This window comes from Octopus sinensis, linkage group LG5 (genome assembly GCF_006345805.1).
Source record: "Octopus sinensis linkage group LG5, ASM634580v1, whole genome shotgun sequence".
Taxonomy (NCBI): domain Eukaryota; kingdom Metazoa; phylum Mollusca; class Cephalopoda; order Octopoda; family Octopodidae; genus Octopus; species Octopus sinensis.
In genome coordinates, this window is record NC_043001.1 from 125,571,104 (window position 1) to 125,591,103 (window position 20,000).

Below are 20,000 nucleotides of genomic sequence, written 5' to 3' on the forward strand. Positions count from 1 at the left end.
AATTGTCATCATGGAAAAAAATAAATGGTAAAGCACGTAGAAAATCCCACTTCGTGGACAATGCCTACGACAGTAATAGCATATAATAACTAATGAGAAAGCCTCTACATAGTCGTTTGACTTGCTAGAAATACCACCTAGATTTTTTTTCTCATACCCTACAGAATATTTTGAAAGGAAACATTGGGTAAGATAGTCTGAGATATGCTGTGTCTGAACAAGCAGCAGAATAGTCCAAACTGGCCGTAAATCTGCTTGAGGTTTAATCTGGTGATATACAACAAAAGCGTAATAACAAACATAATAATACTGTGTAACACAATTTTTGTCCTCGAGTAGCAGATGTTATTTCGTATTTGCTATCCCTAGAAAGCATGTAAAATGGCTAAATATTTCCTTCAAACTTTACTTTAGTAGCAATTATTCAAACCCCAAAGAATCCCTCTCAGCACATGACTATAATGGTCTTCCACTTCTCCTGTTCATGATCAGAGATGCATATATTGTCAGCCGCTAAGGGACATGCTCAAGTGGTTAAGGTCGAGTAACTAACAAGCAAATCTGTAGTATTGAGCTGATTATTTGCTATAATAATATTTCTGCTTCGGCAACTCAGAACTGAATCTATTTGAAAATAGGTCAGTTTCAAAATATTGATGTCCAGAACACAAAAGCAAAGTCTGAAGAGAATAGTAGTCACTTCCTTTGATTTCTAGCTAGAAGCAAATAGGAAACAACACTTACTGACCAAAGACAAAACAATGAAAAATTTAAAGACTTAAAATTTTGTTACACAGTAGACTAGTGATAAAATTCTTATTCTCTTTACTCTTTTACTTGTTTCAGTCATTTGACTGTAGCCATGCTGGAGCACCACCTTTAGTCGAGCAAATCGACCCTGGGACTTATTCTTTGTAAGCCCAATACTTATTCTATCGGTCTCTTTTGCCGAACCACTAAGTGACGGGGACGTAAACACACCAGCATCAGTTGTCAAGCAATGATAGGAGGACAAACACAGACACACAAACACACACACACACCACACATATATATATATATATATATATATATATACATATATACGGCGGGCTTCTTTCAGTTTCCGTCTACCAAATCCACTCACAAGGCTTTGGTCGGCCCGAGGCTATTGTAGAAGACACTTGTCCATGATGCCACACAGTGGGACTGAACCCGGAACTATATGGTTCCGGGTTATATTGAAGTTTAGTTACAATATCTGTTGGAAACACACACATGCATACCTTACAATCATTTTTATTTTAGTTCTGATACGATTGTATATCTTTTACATCTAATTATTTACTTGCTTCAGTTGTTAGGCTGTGACCATGCTGGGGGAGCATCACCTTGAGCTCTCTCTCTCTATATATATATATATATATAGAGAGAGAGAGAGAGAGAGGCGCAATGGCCTAGTGGTTAGGGCAGCGGACTCGTGGTCAAAGGATCGCGGTTTCGATTCCCAGACCGGGCGTTTTGAGTGTTTATTGAGCAAAAATTCCTAAAAGCTCCACGAGGCTCCAGCAGGGGGTGGTGATCCCTGCTGTATTCTTTCACCACTCTTTCTCCCACTCTTTCTTCTGTTGGCCTGCTCGCTTAGCCAGCGGGGTGGCGTCATTCGAAGGCTAAAACAATGCGAACGCATTGTGACCAGTGATGTGTAACTACATCTGATGGACTGGTCAGTCATGTGATCACGTGATATATATATATATATATATATATATATATACATCATCATCCTCATTTAAACCCTAAGCAGTCTTGTTATAAAGTCACTTACTCAGTAAGTACTATTCTCTGATTGGTTCTGGTAGAAGATCTCAATGGTTTTGAGTTTATAATGGGTTAGAGATCAAATAAAAAAGTGATCGCATGGTTTCGGGTTTAGTCCCACTGCATGGTATCTTGGACAAGTGTCTGCTACTTTAGCTCCAGGCTGACCCAAGCCTAATGAATGGATTTGGTAGATGGTAACAGAAAGAAGCTCATTGTGTGTGTGTGTGTGTGTGTGTGTGTGTATGTCTTTGTGTCTGTCTCCCACCATCACATGATAACCAGTTTGGCATAAGAGAACCACAAAATAAGTACCAGATCCTAAAAAATTAAGTCCTGGGGTTGATTTGTGCAACTAAACCTGCCAAGATGGTGCCCCAGCATGGCCACAGTCCAATGACTGAAACAAGTAAACGATAAAAAAAATAACGATACTTCACTAGGAAAGACTTTAAAAAAACTGCTTTGAAAAGCACAGTTAAAGTATTTCCTACTTTCTTTTATTAATCATACATGTGTCATCATATCATCATCATCATTTAACATCCATTTTCCATGCTGGCATGGGTAAGACAGTTTGACTGGAGCTGGCAAGCCAAAGAGCTGCACCAGGCTCCAGTCTGTAATGGCTTGGTTTCTATGGTTGGATGACTTTCCTAATGCCAACCACTCTACAGAGTGTACTGGGTGTCTTATAGATGTCACCAGCATGGGTGTCTTTTACATATCACTTGCATAGATGCCTTTTATATGTCACTGGTACAGTTGCCTTTTCTGTGTCACTGGCACTGACCACACCCTTGATTTCACTTAGTTTGACTAGTCATCTCCTGCACATCAAATTGCCAGAAGTCTCAGTCGTTTGTCATTGCCTCCATGAGACTCAACAACCAAAAATAATATTTCACCACCTTGTCCCATGCCTTCTTGGGTCTACCTCTTCTATCGGTTCCCTGCACATTTAATGAAATTATGAATAATACTCAAGCATTAGCATGGATTTTCTTAAACTCTAAATTATAATTTAAAGTATAATAGCCATCTCAATATGGCTAACCACAAAGGGTGGATTTATTATTGCTTGCAGATAGTTTTTCGAAATCAGTGACGGAAGTTACTAGAAAAACACTTAAGTATTTGCATACAGGTATTCCTTTTCATCGTAAACCAGTGATTACCGCCCGTTGACAAGAGGCAACAACCTTGAAACTGCGGTCCGTGCGTATCATTTAGGCTTACGAGAGAGGGATGACCTCCCTTTGCAAATACCATAAGAGCACAGATAGTGTGCCTAAAGCCAGCTGGAGACGATGATCTCCTGAGGCTAAAAGCTACAGTAACACCCACCCTTAGTGGTTAGCCATATTGAGATGGCTATTATACCTTACATTGTCGAGCGGTTACTGTTTACATCTCGTTCAGAGATTTATTATTGCTTAAATTATAATTGTTTTTTTAAAAATCAACAGTGCATATAGATACCCCTTGCAGTGCTCCAGTTGTGAATGAAAACAGGAAAGGCAGCTGGTCCAGCAGAAGTAAGTGTGGAAATGATAACTGCAAGTGGAGAGAGAGGGATTGTTGTGATGTTGGAGCTCTGCCAGAGTGTGCTGGATGGAGGAAGTATGCCAGATGATTGGGCACTAAGTGTCGTGGTACCGATCTTCAAGGGGAAGGGGGATGCGATGAGTTGTGGGGTGTATAGGGGAGTGCAGTTATTTGAGCATACAATGAAGATAGTGGAAAGGGTATTGGAGAGGTGAATTCAGAAGTGGGTGGATGTGGACAAGATGCAGTTTGGTTTTATGCCAGGAAGTGGAACAATAGATGAAGTGTTGATTGTAAGGAGATTGCAAGAGGAATCTGAAGTTGTGCATATGCTTCATTGATCTGTAGAAGGCATTTTATAGGGTCCCGAGGATGGTGATTGAAAGGGCATTGAAAAAGAGGGGTATACTGGAGGTAATAGTGAGGGCAGTGGTGATTTTGTATGAGGGGGTAAAGACAAGAGTTAGAATTGGATCAGAGCTGTCGGAGGAGCTTGCCATGAAAGTTGGTGTGCATCAGGGATCTATGTTGTCACCATTGTTGTTTGCAATAGTGGTTGATGTGGTGATGGAGAGTGCAAGAGAGGGATTGATAATGGAGATATTGTATGCAGATGACCTTGTTCTGAGTGAGTCGATGGAGGGATTGAAGGAGAAGTTTTAGAAATGGAAGGAGGTGTTTGAAAGCAAAGGTTTGAAGGTAAATCTCGGGAAGACAAAGGTGATGGTGAGTGGAGTGGAAGGAGAAATGAGTAAAGGAAATCCATGGTATATGTGGAAGGATGGTAATGACAAGTGCTGAAGGCAGCGAGCTGGCAGAAACGTTAGCACGCCGGGCAAAATGCTCAGTGATATTTATTCTGCCGTTACGTTCTGAGTTCAAATTCTGCCGAGTTCGACTTTGCCTTTCATCCTTTCAGGGTTGATAAATTAAGTACCAGTTACGCATTGGGGTTGGTGTAATCGACTTAATCCATTTGTCATTCCTTGTTTGTCCCCTCTGTGTTTATCCCCTTGTGGGTAGTAAAGAAATAGGTAATGACAAATGCAGTGATGGGTACGAGATGTGAGAAATGGATTCGTGGTAGATGTATGAAAATGAAGAAGGTGACCCCAAGACTGGCGAGAGAGTTTGTTTGTGGAAGATGTGAGAAAGGAGCTGGAAGCCTGGCAGAACCAGTGGAAATGCTATGTGATGAGAGGGAAACGGTAAGAAGGTTTTGTTATTTGGGAGATAAAGTGGATGTAAGTGGTGGATGTGAAGCAGTTGTGACAGCAAGAGCAAGACATGGCTGGATGAAGTTCAGGGGATGTGGAGTGTTGTTACATGGGAAAAGGTTCTCAATAAAGATGAAAGGAAGGGTCTATAGGAGTTGTATGAGAGCTGCAATACTGTATGGGAGTGAGACATGTTGTCTGAGGAAGAGAGAGATGGTAATTTTGAGAAGGACTGAGAGAGTGACGGTGAGAGGAATGTGTGGGGTGAAGCTGTTTGGTAAGAGGAGGACTGAGGAATTGATGGGAATGCTGGGGCTGGAGAAATCAGTGGAATGGTTGGCAAGGGTGAATGGAGTGAGGTGGTATGGGTATGTGTTGAGGAGGGATGAAGAGCATGGTCAGAGGATGGTGATTGCATTTGAGGTAAATGGAGCACAAAAGGGAGGAAGACTGAGGAAAAGGAGGAGGAGACAAGTGGAGGAGGAGATTGGGAGGGTTGGTTTGAAAAGGGAGGACACCCAGGCGAGATGGTGTGAGGGCAGTTGCTATGGCGTTGAGGTAGATCCGACCACCCCCATTAACAGGGACAAAATCCGGATTTAAAACACTGGATGATGATGATGAGGTTTATGGATTTAATTCATGTAATATTCTTCAATATGTATCCTTTTGTCAAAATTTTCAAACTAAATCTACTTGATTTGGTGGTTAATAGTGATTGACTTGATTTAACAATACAGGTTTATTTCCATTGTGGTGATCCTCCTAGATCAGAGGTACTTGCCATTGACATTAAATCAATGTTGTCATATTGCTTATCTCTCCTCATCTTTGTTTTCCATGTCAAAGATAATCTAAACAATTCCAAGATTATGGTCAAAGATAATAAGTACAATTCAAGAATTATAGTCAAAGATAATTGCTAGAATTCAAAGATTACAGTCAAAATCAATCACTAAAATTTAAAGATTACTTCAAAGATAATCGAATTAAAAAATTGTTGTCAAAGATAATCACTAGAATTAAGAGTAAAGTCAAAAATAATCCCTAGAATTAAAAGATTATAGTCAAAATAATCACAAGAATTTAAAGATGATGATAAAAGATTATCACTAATTTAAAGATATTGGTAAAAGATAATTATTAGAATTCCTTGATTATAGTCAAATACCATTACAAGAATTCAAAGATTATGTCATCGATAACCACTAGAATTAAAAGAATGTAGTCAATGACTATCACAAGAATTGAAAGATAATAGTAACAGATAATTATTGGAATTTCTGGATTATAAGTCAAAGATTACTATTAGAACTCATTGATTATGGTCACAGATAATCACTAGAATTTAAAAAATCCTAGATAAAGAAAATCATTAGAATTTTAAAATAATGGAAAAAGATAATTATTATAAATCCTAGATTATAGTCATAGATCATTATGAGAATTCAAAGATAATGGTCAAAAATAATTATTAGAATTCCTTGATTATAGTCAAATACCATTACAAGAATTCAAAGATTATGTCATCGATAATTACTAGAATTAAAAGAGTGTAGTCAATGACAATCACAAGAATTCAAAGATAATAGTAACAGATAATTATTGGAATTTCTGGATTATAAGTCAAAGATTACTATTAGAATTCGTTGATTATGGTCACAGATAATCACTAGAATTAAAAAATCCTAGTTAAAGAAAATCATTAGAATTTTAAAATAATGGAAAAAGATAATTATTATAGAGTGGTTGTATACTGTCAACTTAACGTGACAGTAAGGGAATTACAACACCGCTGTTTAGCCCTAGGAATCATCGACGCTTCCTGTCGGCCTCACAGGAAATATGTCAAGGCCGACAGGAAGCGTCGATGCTTCCTAGGGCTAAACAACAGTGGTGTAATTCCCTTACTGTCACGTTAAGTTGACAGTATACAACCACTCTATCGCCCCACCACCGTACATATCTCTATGAGATATTTAGAAATTTAATATTTCTGATAATTATTATAAATCCTAGATTATAGTCCTAGATCATTATGAGAATTCAAAGATAATGGTCAAAGATAATTATTAGAAATCATAAGTTACCTGGTTGCTCTACCGTTTGTGAATAACTCACAAATATATGCATTTTTAGTTTGCCCCTACCACCACCATCAGATGCTCTATAAACAAAGTATGCTCTCTTATCTCCATGAAGAAATATTTCTTGGGTAGTTAGCTGAGTGAAAGCTAAGATAAGCCGCATAACATCATGTCTACATTACATCATAGTAATTCGCCATGACAGACAACATGCACAGGTTTGAAAGATCTTGCTTAAAGTGGCTCTTGAATCACCCCCTACCATCACCATCACGACCACATACCTTATACTGCAACCCTAAATATTGGAGTAATTTGCAGCTTGTGAATACACACACACACACACACACACACACACACACAGTGTAAAGTGCTTGACATACTAAGTAAAAGTCCTAGCTGGCAACTGGAGGGGGAGGCTGTCCTTTCAACCAATATGCTACTGTGGACGCTACTGGATGACGGACTCTGGTGATGGATGATGTTATTCTACACTTCCCGATCCATGGTGCTGGCTTTAGCATGCTTCAGGTCTTCAATTTCTTTCTTATTTCTTTATTGTCCACAAGGGGCTAAACACAGAGGGGACAAACAAGGACAGACAAAGGGATTAAGTCGATTACATCGACCCCAGTGTGTAACTGGTACTTAATTTATCGACCCCGAAAAGATGAAAGGTAAAGTCGACCTCGGCAGAATTTGAACTCAGAACGTAACAGCAGACGAAATACCTATTTTTTTACTACCCACAAGGGGCTAAACATAGAGAGGACAAACAAGGACAGACAAACGGATTAAGTCGATTACATCGACCCCAGTGCGTAACTGGTACTTAATTTATCGACCCCGAAAGGATGAAAGGCAAAGTCGACCTCGACAGAATTTGAACTCAGTACGTAACAGCAGATGAAATACCAGTATTTCGTCCAGCACGCTAACATTTCTGCCAGCTCGTCTTCAATTTCTTTCATCCATGTCTTCTTTGGTGCACTGTGGTGAACTTTCCAGTGCATGGGTTGTTGCCACCACAAAACCACTGTAGCCTGTACTGGCATTGTTCTCGGATGTTGTTTAAGATTTGGTTGCGTAGACCAGTGCCTTTCAAACTTTTTGCCCGGAGCGGAACCCCAAGGAAACATTCCACTGGCTCGAGGAACCCCTGTGCAAAAATTTTATAGTCTTATGCACACATATCTGCACAGGAGAATTGAAAATTACTGCCGATTTTAGCAGTTTTGTAACTTCTTGCGGAACCCCTGGACTGTATTGGCGGAACTTTAAGGTTCCGCGGAACACTGGTTGAAAACCACTGGCGTAGACAAACACCAAGGATCTGAAAAAGACACTGCATTTGGAACACCTCAAGCTTGTTCAGGTCCTGTTTGAGGAGGGTATCAAACTATGGAAACCATGTCAAAGCAGAAAGACATTGTAGCTCAACATTGTCCTCCAAGTAGTTGAATTTTCCAAACCATCCAACCCATGCCAACATGGAAAAATGGATGTTAAATGACTATGATATTATAACAACAAGGATGATGATGTGGTGGAGGAGGAAGTGGTGAAGGAGGAGGAGGAAGTGGTGAAGGAGGAGGAGGAAGAGAAGAATTGTGGTGGTGGCGGTGGTGGTGAGGAAGTGGGGGAGGATAAATTACCTCGCAATAATTGAAAAAATCAAACAGCAGTCACTAAAAGTATTATTTTATATAACTAAACTACAATAATTGATAAAATAATTTTGTTGGGACATCATTCTTTAATTTTGGTTTATATTTTCATTTTCTTTTTTATTAATGCATTTTTAAAAAAAAAAAAATTTATACTGTTTTTTGTTGCTGTTTTTTCGCTTTTTTTTTGTTGTGTTTTGTTTTCAACTTCAAAGTAAATGATATGAACAAAACCAATGAATAGTGTCCTGTTTACATTTAAATGCAGTAAATCGGTAAATATTTAATTTTCTATTGCTTCAGCAACACTAATACAGATCTATGTAAACAACTCTCTATTTCATATTATTATTATTATTATTATTATTATTATTATTATTATTATTATTATTATTATTATTACTATTATATTTATTTCTTTTGATTTTATTTCTAATAACATATATACACACACACTCACACATACACACACACACACACACACACACATACATGTATTTATGTATACACACACACACACGATTGATGGCTGATTAAAAAATACAATTTGTCTGAAACAAATCAATTTAGTAGCGAAAACAAATGAAGCAAATGTTTTCCTCTCTGCCAATACTGAACTAAAGCAAAATTCCTTGCTCTATAAATTAGATTAGCAAAAACAAAGTAGTGGGTGGGTGTCTACATTTAATAATTGATTACAAGCAGTATCCTATAACCTTTTGTGACTATGTGGCACCACTGAAAATTTTTCATCTTTACATAGTGTGACACGACAGTAGTAGTAGTAGTAGTAGTAGTAGTAGTAGTAGTAGTAGTAGTAGTAGTGGTGGTGGTGGTGGTGGTGGTGGTGGTAGTGATAGTAGTAGTAGTAGTGGTGGTGGTGGTAGTAGTAGTGATAGTAGTAGTAGTAGTAGTAGTAGTAGTAGTAGTAGTAGTGGTGGTGGTGGTGGTGGTGGTGGTGGTAGTAGCAGTAGTAGTAGTAGTAGTAGTAGTAGTAACAGCAGCAGCTGTTGTTGCTGCTACTGCTACTGATGATGTTTTTGTTGTTGTTTAGCTAGGCCCATGTCAACCCAGGTTAAAATTCAGGATTAAAAGCATTCAGGCTGGGACCGATGAAGTTCTGTTGAACCAGGGTCAATAAAATAAGTACCAATTGAGTGCTGGGGGTCGATGTAATCAACTTATCTCCTACTCCGAAATTGGTGGCCTTGTACCAAAATTTGAAATCATTATTAGGGCAGCAAGCTGATAGAATGATTGGAGTGTCAGAAAAAAGGCATTGCAGTATTCGAGTGCTTTACATTCTAAGTTCAAGTCACACCAAGGTCAACTTTGCCTTTCATTCCTCCCGGTTGATAAAATAAAGTGCCAGGGAAGAGCTGGATCAACAGAGTTGACAAACACCCTAAACCCACTCAAAATTGCTGGACCTGTGCCTAAATCATCATCATCATCATCATCATATGTTTGTATCTCTCTTTCTCTCTGTGTGTAAGAAATCGGTGTAGTCAATACCTAAAACAAGTCAATATGTCATGATAGTGCTTCTATGATTTCTTTAGAAGTTGAGGTACAAGACAAGATAAGCAAAGCAATACTTGTAACTTCAGATAGGCAGTACTCCAGTGTTCTCTGGACTCATACTTCAAAGCAGTCAAGATAGACTGCATTCACTTTGCTGCTTTGTCTATAGAATATATTTGTAAATTCTGGTGGCAGATAGTAGACAGTACATACAGTTGAGTAGCCTGTTAACAATTCAACTCAGTAGTAAACCATTGTGAATGCAAGCCAACAAAGAGTCTCATATGTGATCATTAAACCAGCTAAATGTAGCAGCTAAGTCTCTCTTATAGTATCATAATGAATAATGTGGTTCTAGATGCCTGATGTATGGGGAAAATATTGGATGGGCATTGTTGGAATGCTTTTGATCATAGATATACTTAATCAGGTTTATCTGAGGCTAAACAACAACAGCAACGTTGTGATATTGAGTTTACCATTTTGATATATTCTTCCTTGATGGATTCTTCGTCAAATAACTGCAACCTGCACATAGGTGTCCTCTCTTTGTTGACAGTATTCTGTGTATTCTTTGACTGTCTTCAATCCTCAAGAATGGTAATATACCCAGTTCACTGTAAGCAGGTTTTAATCAAAGAAAATATCACCTTTTAGTGTAAAACTTTACATAGGCACAGGAGTGGCTGTATGGTAAGTAGCTTGCTAACCAACCACATGGTTCTGGGTACAGTCCCACTGCGTGGCATCTTGGGCAAGTGTCTTCTGCTATAGCCCCGGGCCGACCAATGCCTTGTGAGTGGATTTGGTAGATGGAAACTGAAAGAAGCCTGTCGTATATGTGTATATATATGTATATATATGTGTGTGTGTTTGTCCCTCTAGCATTGCTTGACAACCGATGCTGGTGTGTTTACGTCCCCGTCACTTAGCAGTTCGGCAAAAAGAGACCGATAGAATAAGTACTGGGCTTACAAAAGAATAAGTCCCGGGTCGATTTGCTCGACCAAAGGCGGTGCTCCAGCATGGCCGCAGTCAAATGACCGAAACAAGTAAAAGAGTAAAAGAGTACTTTATAGTGACTGATACAAGTGCTCCATTGCTCAGCTGATCATAACATTACTCCAAGTTTACATCATACCACAGCATATTCAGCACTTGGTCTCGGGGATTTCAAATGCTTGATTTTTGAATTCCCTTGAGGCCTGACTCTGGCCAATAAACCTTGATTCATGTGAAAGCTTTTCTTAGTTTTTGTTGATGCTCTTAGGTCAAAAGCAGAAGATGTGGTGGAGTGAGGAATTTTCTGTCAGAATATGAAGAGATAGCAAAGGAGATGTGTTAATCATCTTAGCAAAACACCTCTCTAGGATTGATCAAATAAATGTCAGTTTCATGATGGGATTGATTCAGTTGACTCATACCATCCAGCTCTAAAAATTGCCTTCATGTTTTAAGAAGTAATTACTGAAAAATGTGATAGGTTACTGTTTTTATCTCAATCACAAAGATAATTTTATCAGTTGAAAATAAATCACCAGTGTTATGGTTGTCCTGCAGAGATCTTTCATGACAATTTACTAGCAGTAAATGCAATGAAACTCAAGTCAGTGAGGGAACCCCTATACAATCAAACTTCATGCTAGAAATAGCAACTACATTTTCATAAGCCTTTATTTGTTGTCTTAAAAAGTAAAAGGACATATTTGATCTCTCGATATACTATACCTGAAAAAAAAAGACAAGACGATCATAACTGGAATTGTGTTACTCATATGTCTGCTTGATCAGACCTAACCTGTAGCTAAACAACAGCAACATACTTAATTTAAAGTCTTGCTTTGGAGGAGTATATAGGCTAAATGAGAAAGAATGCTTCAAGCAACAGGTGAATTTAGGTTTAAATCTTTCTATAGTTTTATATGGTCTGGCATGAAATATTCTAAAGTCATGGCCTCAAGATTCAATAATACAGAAAGCATCACAGTTTCTGATTTATGTTTGTTGTATTCTGATGTTTGATTGATTGATTCTAGTTTCAGCTCACGAGCTGTGGCCATGCTGGGGCACCGCCATTCTTTTACATTTGGTTACACAATTTTTTTTTTTTCCAGTTAGGGGTTAAAAGCCCAAACTGAAGAAATAAACATTCAAACCAACACCATTGTATTTGGACAAATTTCTCAAAGATTTCCATATAAAGACAGGCAAAACGCTTAGCGGCATTTTGTCCGTCTTTACATTCTGAGTTCAAATTCTACCAAAGTCGACTTTGCCTTTCATCCTTTCAGGGTCGATGAAATAAGTACCAGTTGAGCACTGGGGTCGCGGTAATTGACCAGCCCCTCCCACAAAATTTTGGATCTCGTGCTTATGATAGAAGGGATTATTCTTATGGAACAAGGCAGTGAGCTGGTAGAATTGTTAACACACCAGACAAAATGTTTAGTGATATTTTGTCCATCTCAACATTCTGAGTTCAAATTCTGCTCAAGTCTTTTTTGCCTTTCCTCTTTTTGGGACCAATAAAATAAGTACCAGTTGGGTCCTGAAATAGATGTAACCCTTCCCTAAAAAGTTTCAAGCCTTGTGCCTAGGACAGAAAGGATTAACATGGAATAAGGCAGTGAGTTGGCAGTATCATTAGAGCATTAGACAAGAACACCATCAAGTACTTTTTCTAACTCTTAACATTATGAGTTCAAATCTCACCAGTGTCACCTTTGCCTTTTATCCTTCAAAAGTCCATAAATTGAAGTATTATTCAAGAGCTAGAAACAATTTTATTTGACTGACCACTTCTCCTAAATTTCTAGCTCCTTGCTTAAGTTAGAAATTATTATTTGCCGGTGGCACGTAAAAAGCACCATCTGATCATGGCCGTTGCCAGCCTTGCCTGGCCCCCATGCCAGTGGCACGTAAAAAGCACCATCCAACCGTGGCCGTTTGCCAGCCCCGTCTGGCACGTAAAAAGCACCCACTACACTCATGGAGTGGTTGGCATTAGGAAGGGCATCCAGCTGTAGAAACATTGCCAGATCAGACTGGGTCTGGTGCATCCTTCTGGCTTCCAAGACCCCAGTTGAACCGTCCAACCCATGCTAGCATGGAAAGCGGACGCTAAATGATGATGATGATGATGATGATGATGATGATGATGAGGAGGATGTATTAAAGGGCAGCAATCATTAGTATGCCAGATGAAATGCTTAACAGTATTTTTTGTCTGTCTTCACGTTCTGAGATCAAATTCTGCTGAGGTTGACTTTGCCTTTCATCCCTTCAGGGTCAATAAAATAAGTACCAGTTGAGTACTGGGGTTAATGTAATTGACAAGTCCACTCCTTTTTAGTTAAAGAAATCAACAACCCCAGGACCTAGTCTTTGTGAGTCTAGTGCTTATTCTATCAGCCTTCTTTTGCCAAACCACCTAGTCACAGGGACGCAAACACACCAACATCAGTTGTCAAACAATGGGGGTGGGTCAAACAGAGACATAAAGACTCACACACATAAATATATACATATATTTACGGCCATATCACGCTGAAAGCACCGGTTCTCGTCCGATCACCGAAGTTAAGCAACATTGAGACTAGTGAGTACTTAGATGGGTGACCGCTTGGGAAACTTAGGTGCTGTAAGCATCTGACACTTTCCGTCCAATCCATGCCACCATGGAAAACGGACTTTAAATGATGATGATGATGATATATTATATACAATAGGCTTCTCTCAGTTTCCATCTACCAAATCTACTCACAAAGCTTTGGTTGGCCCAAGGCTATAGTAGAAAACACTTGCCCAAGGTTCCACACTGTGGGACTGAACCCTGAAACCCAGAAACAAGCTTCTTACCACACAGCCACACCCATATATATATATGTATATGTATATATGCATATGTATGTACGTATATGTATGTATATATAAATTCGTAGCTGTATTTCGTCTGCCCTTCCATTCTGAGTTCAAATTCCACCGAGGTCGACTTTGCCTTTCATCCTTTCGGGGTCGATGAATAAAGTACCAGTTACCCACTGGGGTCGATGTAATCGACTTAATCCCTTTGTCTGTCCTTGTTTGTCCTCTCTATGTTTAGCCCCTTGTGGGCAATAAACAAATATATATATATATGTATATATATATATGTGTGTGTGTGTGTATATATATATATATATATATGACAGGCTTCTTTCAGTTTCCATCTACCAAAACAACTCACATGACTTTGATTAGCCTGAGGCTATAGTAGAAGGCACTTGCCTGAGGTGCTATGCTGTGGGACTGAACCTGGAATTATTATGTGGTTGAGAAGCAAGCTTCTTACACACAGCCACTCATGTGACTATGTCTATATGCTCCAGCTGTCTTGCTTTGGAATAGGTTTTGTTTTGTTGTATCTGGGGTTACTTGAATGTTTCATTAGTATATTGTTGCAGAATATATGAGTTGTGTTATTTCATTGGGTGATAATTGTCTGGAGTATGTGTTTATGTGTTATGTTATGTATTTTAGTAGCAGGTGGTGGTTTTATAGAATATATGTTATAGAGGTTGCATTGTATTATTGGGTGTTAATTGTGTAAAAAAACGTGCTGAGTAACTTTATTGGTGGGATATAAGATGTGTTATATTATTGGGTGTTGATTACGTAAAATTCATATTGTGCATTGAGTTACTTGTTGGGTAGCAATTGTGTTATTGTTTTTATCAAGAAAGAATTGTTATTGCTATTATTGTTGTTGTTGCTGCTGCTGTTATTATTATTATATCTGCAATATAAAATGGCAAGATAAGATACCAAATGCCAAATGTTTTTTTTTAATGTGATATCTCCAGTATTGAAAGCATGCTGTTGAAAATTCAGAGCAGATGGGCAAGACATGTTGTTTGAATGCAAAGAGATTGCATTCTGAAAATTGTTTTGTATTGCCAACGAGCAGAGGGATTCTTCATTAAAAGAGGACCCCTGCTAAGGTATAAAGATAAGTTGAAACAATCACTAACATCCCTACAGCTTCGTTTAATGTCTTGAGGAAAATTACTGTCTAGATTGGTCTGAATGGTGTAAAATATGTCATGATGCATCTAAATAATTTGAGTTGAAAAAAGAGAACAATAAAAGAATTATATCTTGTAATCAGCAGACACATTTGTCCAATCCCAGGCAAAATTAAAACCATTGTCCCTATTGTGACTCCATAACACTGTGACTCCATAACATTGTGACTCTAATTACATTCATGCATCCATTGCAGATAGATGCAGCTTCTTTCCTTTGATCCATTTTTTTTACTATCATTTTTAATCATCATCATCATCATCATCATCATCATCGTTTAACGTCCGCTTTCCATGCTAGCATGGGTTTGGACGATTCAACTGGGGTCTGGGAAGGCCGAAGGCTGCACCAGGCCAGTCATATCTGGCAGTGTTTCTACAGCTGGATGCCCTTCCTAACGCCAACCACTCCATGAGTGTAGTGGGTGCTTTTTATGTGCCACCGACACAGGTGCCAGACGAGGCTGGCGAACGGCCACGATTGGATGGTGCTTTTTACGTACCACCAGCACGGAGGCCAGGCGAGGCTGGCAACAGCCACGATCGGATGGTGTTTGTTACGTGTCACCAGCACGGAGGCCAGTCGATGCGGTGCTGGCTACGGCCACATTCAAATGCTCATACATCGAAATCAACAGGAGTAGCCATCATTGTTGTTGTTGGTGTTGCTGCAGTACAATCATTAACCTATCAGACCAAATGCTTCACAACATTTCTTTTGAGTTCAAATTCTACCAAGGCCGACTTGGCATTTCATTTTTTCTTCATGGTTGATAATATAAAGTATCAGCTGAATACTGGCATCAATGTAATCAATTTGCTCTTCTTCTAAAATTGCTGGCCTTGTGCTCAAATTTGAAGCTGTTGTTGTTGTTAACATATCAGACAAAATTCTTCAAAACACCGACATCAAAATCAATGGAAACTGCAGTTGTGATCCCTGAGCTGGTGGCATGTAAACAGCACCATCTGAAGGTGGCCGATGCCAGCGTCACCTCAACTGGCTCCCGTGCCGGTGGCACGTAAAAAGCTCCATCCGAATCGTGGCCGATGCCAGTGCCACCTTTACTGGCTTCCGTGCCGGTGGCACGTAAAATGCACCAATCCGATCATGGCCGTTGCCAGCCTCGCCTGGCACCTGTGCAGGTGGCACGTAAAAAGCACCCACTACACTCACGGAGTGGTTGGCGTTAGGAAGGGCATCCAGCTGTAGAAACACTGCCAGATCAGACTGGAGCCTGGTGCAGCCTTCTGGCTTCCCAGATCTCCGGTCGAACCATCCAACCCATGCTAGCATGGAGAACAGACGTTAAACGATGATGATGATGATGATGATTTCTAATTCTTTGTGTTCTGAGTTCAAAATTCTGCTAAGGTCAACTTTGCCTTTCATCCTTTTGGAGGTTGATAAAGTAAATACCTGTTGAGTATTGGAGTCGATATAATCAACTTAACCCTTTCCCTTCAGTTGCTGGCCTTGTGTCAAAATTTGAAGCCATCGTCAGCATCATCATAATTATTGTTTCTATTATTGGCAGAGCCATTAGCATGCTGCGCAAAATGCTTAGTGGTATTTCGTCTGCCACTATATTCTGAGTTCAAACTCCACCAAGGTCAGCTTTGTTTTTCATTTTTTCGGGGTTGATAAATTAGGTACCAGTTGAGCACTGGGGTTGGTATAATCGACTTACCCTCTCCTCTTGAATTTCATTATTATTATTATTATTATTATTATTATTATTATTATGTTTTTTTCCTTCTTTCTTCAAATTTTCTTCCGTTTCTCGCCGAGTGCTTTCCATATGCCTAGGGCAGAGAAGGGCATTGTATGCATTCCCAGATTACATGCGCAAATTCACAGATAAAATATGTATTTAAAAATTAATAAATAAATAATGAATTAATAAATTATTATCATTATTATTATTATTATTATTATTGAGTGAGAGAGCAGTTCATGCCATCAAAGTGACACTGGGGTAAAATATACGAAGCCCAATATACCCATCATGACTACCCGTCTGATAAAGGTACACCAGGCACATGCATCACAACCATATGTGCGCGACATGGTGATCTCATATCAAGATAAACAGCACATGACCTTGCAGGTGGGGCCCAGTTAGAATTTTCTTCAGGTTGAGTAGCCCATCCCGCTCAAACGGTCCCTGAATAAGGGTTGTTTAAGGATGTTGAAAGAACCACCCATGTTTCCAGAGGTGAACTATTCAAACCCCAAAGAATCCCTCTCAGCACATGGCTATGATGCTCCCCCACTACTTCTGCTCGTGATCAGAGATGCACATATCGTCAGCCACTAAGGGACATGCTCAACTGGTTAAGGTCAAACAACTGACAAGCAAATCTGTGGTATTGAGCAGAATATTTGCTGTAGCCTATATTTTATACCAAGACATATTATTATTATTATTATTATTATTATTATTTATTATTATTATCTAAGACAGCAGTCTGCCAGAATTAATAATATGTAGGAACAAAATGCTTAACAGCAATTCTCTCAGTGCCTTATGTTCTGAGTTCAAATTCCATCAAGGTTGACTTTGCTTTTCATCCTTTCAGGGTTGATAAAATAAGTATCAGTTGAGCACTGGGATTCATATGATCAATTAGCCCCTTCCCCCAAAATTTCAGGCCTTATACCTATGGCAAGCTGAAAGAAACGGCAGCAAGTTGGCAGAATTATTAGCAAACCAAGTGAAATGCTTAGCAGTATTTCATCAGCTGCTATGTTCTGAGTTCAAATTCTGCTGAGGTCAACTTTGCCTTTCGTCCTTTCAGGGGGGTCAATGAAATAAGTACCAGTTATGCGCTGGAGTCAATGTAATCACCTATTCCAAATCCCAAAATTTCAGGCTTTGTCTCTATAGTAGAAAGAATTATTTATGTCCTTTTATATTCTAATTGACAACTTTCACTTGCAATGTCTGTATGTTCCTAAAGAGAAAAACTCTTATGTCTGTTTTTGTCTTTTTGTTTCGTTTTCCTTTTCTGCATGTGTACTCTACAAAGCTTTAAGTGCAGTTAAATGAGGACCCAAAAGACAATTAACAAAGGTGATTACCTGAGATGTGGTACATGCAAATCTAAAAACCCAGTTTTCAGGGATGCAGCAATACTAATTAGAGACTATCAAATCTTTCTCTATTATGTTTATAATAGATTTAGCAGAAGAGGAAAACATTCCTCGTTGTTACCTTGTTTATTATATTCATCAATAGACCTGTTGTTGTAAACAGCCAGGACTATTTCTCTAGTCAGTAAATATAACTAACTGCTGATTTTCAACAGTACGCTACTACACATGCACATCTCTCTCTCTCTCTCACACACACACACACACACACACACACATACACACACTTACGCATGACCACACAAACATATAATAGATTTCACATACATACATACAATTCTCGCACACAACCTGGTGGTGTATATATAGTCATCAGACATCTGCACAAATATATATGTACACATGCACACACATACACTCATACACATAGGTACACAGCTACCACTGACGTATATACATTGAGACAAACACTATGATGTGCACAACACACACACACTCACACACATATAAATACATGCACCCATGCATCTATCATAAGCACAACACACAAACACACACCCACACACATATACATACATACCCACACACATGTCCATATATGTATACACATCACCATGTGCAGGAGTGGCTGTGTGGTAAGTAGCTTGCTAACCAACCACATGATTCCGGGTTCAGTCCCACTGCGTGGCACCTTGGGCAAGTGTCTTCTGCTATAGCCTCGGGCCGACCAATGCCTTGTGAGTGGATTTGGTAGATGGAAACTGAAAGAAGCCTGTCGTATATATGTATGTATATCTATATGTATGTGTGTGTGTGTGTTTGTGTGTCTGTGTTTGTCCCACTAGCATTGCCTGACAACCGATGCTGGTGTGTTTATGTCCCCCGTCACTTAGCGGTTCGGCGAAAAGGGACCGATGGAATAAGTACTGGGCTTACAAAGAATAAGTCCCGTGGTCGATTTGCTCGACTAAAGGCGGTGCTCCAGCATGGCCGCAGTCAAATGACTGAAACAAATAAAAGAAAAAGAGAAAAAATGTATATGCATAGGCATACAAACTCATGCACACACAGACAGGTGTCTGCAATTCACATACATAAACTAAAACAAACATCCACCAAACACAAATACACGCCAAGAGACATCCACATGCAGACATTATGCATCCATATAATGCATACCTACCTGTACATCCTGTGCACTAACACACACACATGGCTACACAATGACAAGCATCATTCACACGTTTTTATGCCCACACAAAGACAAAGCTCTACCATGAACACACAGAGTCATACACTCGCTTGCACACACAAATGTACTTACCTCTCTTACTCTTTACTCTTTTACTTGTTTCAGTCATTTGACTGCGGCCATGCTGGAGCACCGCCTTTAATCGAGCAACTCGACCCCGGGACTTATTCTTTTTGTAAGCCCAGTACTTATTCTAGCGGTCTCTTTTGCCGAACCGCTAAGTGACGGGGACATAAACACACCAGCATCGGTTCTCAAGCGATGCTAGGGGACAAACACAGACACACAAACACACACACGGATATATATATATATATATTATACATATACACGACGGGCTTCTTTCAGTTTCCATCTACCAAATCCACTCACAAGGCTTTGGTCGGCCCGAGGCTATAGTAGAAGACATTTGCCCAAGGTGCCACGCAGTGGGACTGAACCCGGAACCATGTGGTTGGTAAACAAGCTACTTACCACACAGCCACTCCTGCACCTATTCATGTTCTTTTTTTTTTCTTGTGTGTATTTGCCTATAATAGTTTAAGTGGAACATTAATGGTATTAAGGTTACCAGTCTCAGAGGGACCCTCTTCCTCCAGACTTAACGTGAAAAAGCAAAAAAACCATCATGCATATGAGCTGGTACATGAGCCCACACATATACACTGAGATAGACCTCCATCATTGATAACACACACACACATCTAATATAAATGCTCATCATTATTATATGACATGCCCTTGG

The 20,000-nt window shown here is 39.3% G+C and overlaps 1 protein-coding gene, 1 long non-coding RNA gene and 1 pseudogene across 2 annotated transcripts in view; all 3 read left to right on the top strand.

Annotated features, from left to right (window-relative positions):
* Window positions 1–20,000, top strand: part of LOC115212354 (F-box/LRR-repeat protein 16) — a 226,668-nt gene that overhangs the window by 177,249 nt on the left and 29,419 nt on the right. The gene's annotated exons all lie outside the window — the stretch shown is intronic.
* Window positions 5,099–20,000, top strand: part of LOC118763430 — a 15,421-nt gene continuing 519 nt past the window's right edge. Inside the window, exons 1-2 of the long non-coding RNA XR_004999190.1 lie at window positions 5,099–5,190; window positions 14,694–14,699. This is a non-coding gene — a long non-coding RNA (uncharacterized LOC118763430). The remainder of the gene's footprint in view (window positions 5,191–14,693; window positions 14,700–20,000) is intronic.
* On the top strand, window positions 13,372–13,490 carry LOC115212489 (annotated as a pseudogene).